Below are 5811 nucleotides of genomic sequence, written 5' to 3' on the forward strand. Positions count from 1 at the left end.
TGAGCACAGCCATAGTAACATACATATGCAAAAACATGGGCATAGGCACAAGCATGCACTTAAGCATGGGCATACATAGTCACTAGTACCTTACACCATTTTATATAAGGACTAGTCTTCTCTCTATTCTCTCCTCAGTTAAAACTCCCCTTTTCCTAGGTATCTGCCCTCTTCTTTTCCTAGCTATCAGCCAGTAATATTAGAAATTACTGCCAGAGAAGTTCATTCTAAAAGCAGTTTTCGCAAGAAATGGATATTTTAATCAAAGGAATTTGAAATAGCATGACAAAATAAAGTTAGTCACTTAGATTGATAGGTAGTAATGAGCAGGTATTTGGATAATGGGGACAGTATCCTGCTGTTCAAATCAAACTTCACAATGTAAGTGTGAGTATTGGGATATTACATAAGTCCTCAACCAAGGGCCAGGATTATATCATTCTTTTTTTTTTTTAAGATTTTATTTATTTATTTGACAGAGAGAGGTCACAAGTAGGCAGAGAGGCAGGCAGAGAGAGAGGGGGAAGCAGGCTCCCCACTGAGCAGAGAGCCCGATGCAGGGCTCGATACCAGGACCCTGAGATCATGACCTGAGCCGAAGGCAGAGGCTTAACACACTGAGCTACCCAGGCACCCCAGAATTATATCATTCTTAGCTGTCTACTGATTAAGAGTAAAGCTAACCCCCTAGCTTTTTAAAAGATTGAAAAGGATAGGACATGAATATCCACACCTTAGGGAGAAAACATTATTCTTGTATATCAAATATATGAAGTTACCCACTAGCTTAAAAAGGAGATTGCATTTGCAAAAAAAAAAAAAAAAAAAAAAAAAAAAAAAAAAAAAAAACATGTAGTTTGAATTGAGATTTTCATTTTGTACTTCTTTGTCAAATTGCAGATGGATTAACATTCTTGGTCACTGAGTTCCGTTTCCATAGATATAGTTTCAGTTGTACCAACTAGGGACAGATTGTGTATTTTATTATTTTGTTTAAAATATCATTCAAACATTTTAAAAATATCCCAGCACTACAGAACATCACATAAGAACATAATGACAATATTTCATCTCCTTAAAGCCATTTTAAGGTCCCTGTGGCATTAAGAAAAAAGTATATACCTAGATTGTGATGCTGAAAGTCTATACTTGAGCTCAGCATGCTAGCCTGGCCTCCAGGGAATTCCTTAAAAAGCCAAATTTAAATGAGTTTGTAATCCCATTACCATCCAGGGAAGAGTTAACTAAGTAACCAGACATTTCATTTACAACAATTCTCAAGAGCCTTAGAAAAGATAGGGAGAATAAATTTTTTTGTCTGAACTCCTGAAAAGATACTATTTTATTTGGTTTTACAAAGGAGGAGTATAGCTGGGAAGAAATTCAGCAGTCAGGTAAATATGAAAATTATGGGTTTTTTTCCCCTCCTGAATAGTAAATCTCTAGAGACCATGTTTTTATATTATTGTATTTTTCACAGCAGAGTTTTGAATCTACTAAATATTTGATATATTCTTGTAAATGTAATGGCATATAGAAGTTTATTTTATTTTATTTTTACAGTGATGAGTTTTTAACCCATATTGAATATGCATGTTATTTGAAGGATGTTTTGAGGCATCTCCAATGGTATTAAAAATATATGTGCCTAGATTATAATCCTGAAAGTTCATTATATGAGATAAATTCATTTGATTCAGCGAGTAATTCAATCCATTGTGCTTTGGTATGTTAGGGAACAAAACTGTCAAAACCCTCTACTCTCTCTTTTTCTGGTGATGGAGTCTAGAGAAGATGTACAGAATACAGAAATAGCACTGTGCAAAGGGAAAGAAAAGAGAAAAGAGAAAGAACTGATCATCAGCCTTGGACCTCAGGAGGTTATAGGAGAAAAAGTATTTTGTGTCTGCCACGCCTTTGCATCTTTCAATGACGCTTTTGTCTCTGGCACAGATCTTTCTAGCAAGGAAATCATCTGCCCATGTAACTGGTAGGATGAAGGTGAAGGCTGCTCAAGGTGAATCTTCTCCGTATGCTGCCATGCTGGCCACCCAGAATATGGACCAGAGATTCAAGGAGCCAGGCATCACTGCCCTCCACATCAAACTCCAGTCCACAGGAAGAAAGAGAACCAAGACCCTCTGAGCCTGGGTGCCAGTCAGCTCTCAGAGCCCTTGCTTGCTCAAGTATGAAGATCAAGGAGAATTGAGGATGTCATCTTCATGCCCTCCAATAGCACCTGCACTGTGGTCACCTTCTATGAACAGGATTCCTCAAATATATGTTTTCTATTAATAAATTGACTTCATGTAGGCTTAAAAAAAAAAAAAACTTTACTCTCTTAAATCTCAGCAGAAGGGTACAACCAATAAATAACAGATATAATAAATGTGTATCATGTTAGAAAGCTATAAATGCTAAGGAACAAAATAAAAAGCAAAAAACGTAAGGTGATTTGAAATCTTGAATGGCAAGGGTATGGGCTGTTGTTAAGTTGCAATATTAAAAGGAGTGGTCAAGGGGCACCTGGGTGGCTCAGTGGGTTAAAGCCTCTGCCTTCAGCTCAGGTCATGATCCCAGCATCCTGGGATCGAGCCCCACATCGGGCTCTCTGCTCAGTGAGGAGCCTGCTTCCCTTCCTCTCTCTCTGCCTGCCTCTCTGCCTACTTGTGATCTCTGTCTGTCAAATAAATAAATAAAATCTTTTTTAAAAAATTAAGAAATATAAAAGGAGTGGTCAAGGTTAGCCTCATCAAGGTGAAATTTGAGCAAAGATTTGAGGGGTTAAAAAAGTTGGCCAAAGCAGGTGGCTAAGGGAAGAGTATTCCAGGCAGAGGCAACAAGGCAACATCCAGAGCAAAGTTTCCAAGGTGAGAGCATTACCACCTGTGTTTAGGAAAAAGCAAGCAGATAAGTGTGACTCTGTGAGGTAGTGGCAACAGGAAAGAGGTGTAGAAATTCTGGTTGGAAAGGTAATGAGGGAGCAGGCTAAATCATATAGAGCTTGAGGGGTGCTTGCATGAGCTTTAGCTTTTATTGAGTATAGTGAAGAGCCATTGCAGGATTCTGAGCAGAGAAACAATCTGCTTGGATGTCAGTTTAAAATGGATCATTCCACTGCTATATAAAGGGCAAATGATGAGATGAGGATAAATGCAGGGTGACCAGTTAGGAGACTATTGCAGTAATGCAGTGACAGCTGATGGTGGCTCAGATCAGGATGAAAATTGGTGGAGAGAGTCTTAAAAGTGGACAAATTCTGGATATAGTTTGACGTTCAAGTAAAAGGGCTTCTCATGGGATATAAGAAGGATATGTGCTAAAAAGGAGGACAAAAGATGACTCCAAAAGTTTTGGCCTGAAACTTCCAAGGATGAAATTTCCCATAGTTTAATGAGAAAAACTACATGAAGGAGGTTAGAGAAAGAAGATCGGGAGTGTGGCTTTGGATATTAAATTCATCTAGGAAGAACCCAAATGAACCATTGGATATAGGAGTCTGGAGTTCATGCAAAAAGTCTAGGCTGGAAGTCATCATCCTGCAGCTGGTTCTGCAAGTCACCAGCCTGGATGAAACCAAGAGATAGTATGTGGACCAAGGAGCAAGCTTAGGCTTACCATGAAGAGGTCGGGATGAAGAAGAGCATTAACCAAAGTGCCTGCGAAGGAGGAACGAGAGAGCTAGGAGAGAAGCAGCACATGGTGGGTGTTCTTAGAATCCAAGTGAGGACCTCCGGCCGCGCTCCGAGCTCACCGAGCCTGCGACAGGTTCAAGGTCACCCGAGCTGCGAGCTTACTGTCGGCTCTGTCTCTGCAGCTGGCTTTCCCGTTCCAATACCCGCAAGCTCTGCGACACTCAGACACCCCGATCCTTCTGTGACCCTGCGGGACCTGAGGCCCCGCTGACCCCGTGTGGGCTTTGCACCGGGTTATATTAAAGGCTATTTTCCATAAAAAAAAAAAAAAAGAATCCAAGTGAGGAAAGTGCATCAAGGAAGAATGATCACCTTGGTTAAAACTTAGGATGAAATGAGCTCAGAAAACAGGCCATTACATTTAGTTACATGGAGCTCATTCGTAAATTACCATGTTCATTCTGACAGTGTTCACTATTTTCTGTACATTACTGTTTTCCTTTCTAAGTGGAAGTTACTGCACCCAAAATTTCTGTCCCTAACCTCAGCAACTTCTTTCTTTCTTTTTTCTTTATATCTTTTTCTTCATAACTGTGGTCTCTCTGGTATATGGGAGAATACTGGCTTTCTCTTAAGTCTCCTACTTAATTACTTATATTTTTGTTATATGCACTTCCTGCATGTGCTTTTTAATACCCATAATTTTTTAGATTTAATTTTTCCACATTTTATATAAGCTAGGGCTATGTTTGAAATTCACCTATTACTTCTTTCATTTCTTAGTCTATCTTGATATTTTTGTTATTTTTCCAGATTACTTCATATTCATGCTTTATTTCAGCTACTAAATTTTAAAAACTGTTTAGCATTAATCAACTTTGATATTCATTAAGGATTATAGGCAGTGAATTATTACTGTTACTGACAATAAAAATCTACTTCTCCCCAGTTGTTTTCCTGTTAGTTTGACAGCACAGCTATATTCTTCCTCATGCATTCATTTACTCTTCCAGAGAAAATAGTGCAATTTATACCAGAATTTTATTTCTAACTCCTCTTCATCAAAACCTCTACTTTATATGCAATTCCTGCTCTTTTCATTTGTGTTGAATATTATTGCATTATTTTTTGTTTCTTTTTTATTTCTGAGAATTATTGTGTTTTTATTTACCAACTCCAACTTTCATTGTGACTGACCTATGTAATTTCTTATTTATTTAGATTCATGTCATCCCGCTGTTGTAGGTGGCTCTATGTATATTAGAACTGCATTCCAATTTAGTCAGTGTTCTCAAGCCAATAAATGTCATGTCCCACTGTGAAAATGGAACTGATTAAAAAATGACTCTACATTAGAGAATGCAAAAGGTGGCAGACAGAAGTAATATGTGCATTGAGAGTCAGGAATATTAAAAAAAAAAAAAAAAGAGTTAAAAGGGTCAATTTACCAGACAATAAACCTGGAAAAGCCAATGCAAGCCCTTTTACGTATGCAAGTTCAAGATACTATATACGTCAGTCATATTCCTATAGAGTTCTCAAATCCTTCCCATTAGAATAGGTAAATATGTGTGCAACACACGCATGCACACTTGAACATCATGAAACAATAATGAAGCACAGCAGCATAAATTCATACATAGTCCTTGCTCTCACCTTGTCATACTCACCCTGTTTATGTGCACAAACATTTTGACTTTCAATACACCACTTATCTCAACAAACTGAATTATCAAATGACTCAAGGTAGTCATATTGCTTTGAAAAAATTTTTGAATGTCATTGAGCACTTTGTTGAACAGATTGTCTTCAAATGGTTTTTTGTTTGTTTGGTTTTTACTTTTTTATTTATTTTTTAAATTATGTTGTTGGTCACTGTATAGTATATTATTAGTTTTTGATGTAGTGTTCAATGATTCACTAGTTATTTATAATACCCAGTGCTTATCAGGGCACATGCGCTCCTCAAAACCCATCACCATGTTACCCCCTCCCCACCCTCTTCCCCTCCAAAACCCCAGACTGTTTCTCAGGGTCCATACTCTCTCAAACAGTTTTTATTTCCCAAATAAATAACAACCTGTATGGTATACTCTATAGTAATACATTCTGTGCTCTAAAGTCTTAGTGAAAGGGAAAATAGTTCTCAGAAATTATTAAACCAGAGATCCTTCTA

General features: G+C 37.8%; 1 pseudogene; it reads left to right on the forward strand.

The window, feature by feature from the left end:
• The first annotated feature begins 1778 nt into the window (after positions 1 to 1778).
• LOC101679212 lies at positions 1779 to 2303 on the forward strand (annotated as a pseudogene).
• Positions 2304 to 5811: the final 3508 nt, after the last annotated feature.

The sequence above is a fragment of the Mustela putorius genome, unplaced genomic scaffold (genome assembly GCF_011764305.1).
Source record: "Mustela putorius furo isolate JIRA1106 unplaced genomic scaffold, ASM1176430v1.1 tig00000083_pilon_pilon_pilon, whole genome shotgun sequence".
Classification (NCBI taxonomy): domain Eukaryota; kingdom Metazoa; phylum Chordata; class Mammalia; order Carnivora; family Mustelidae; genus Mustela; species Mustela putorius.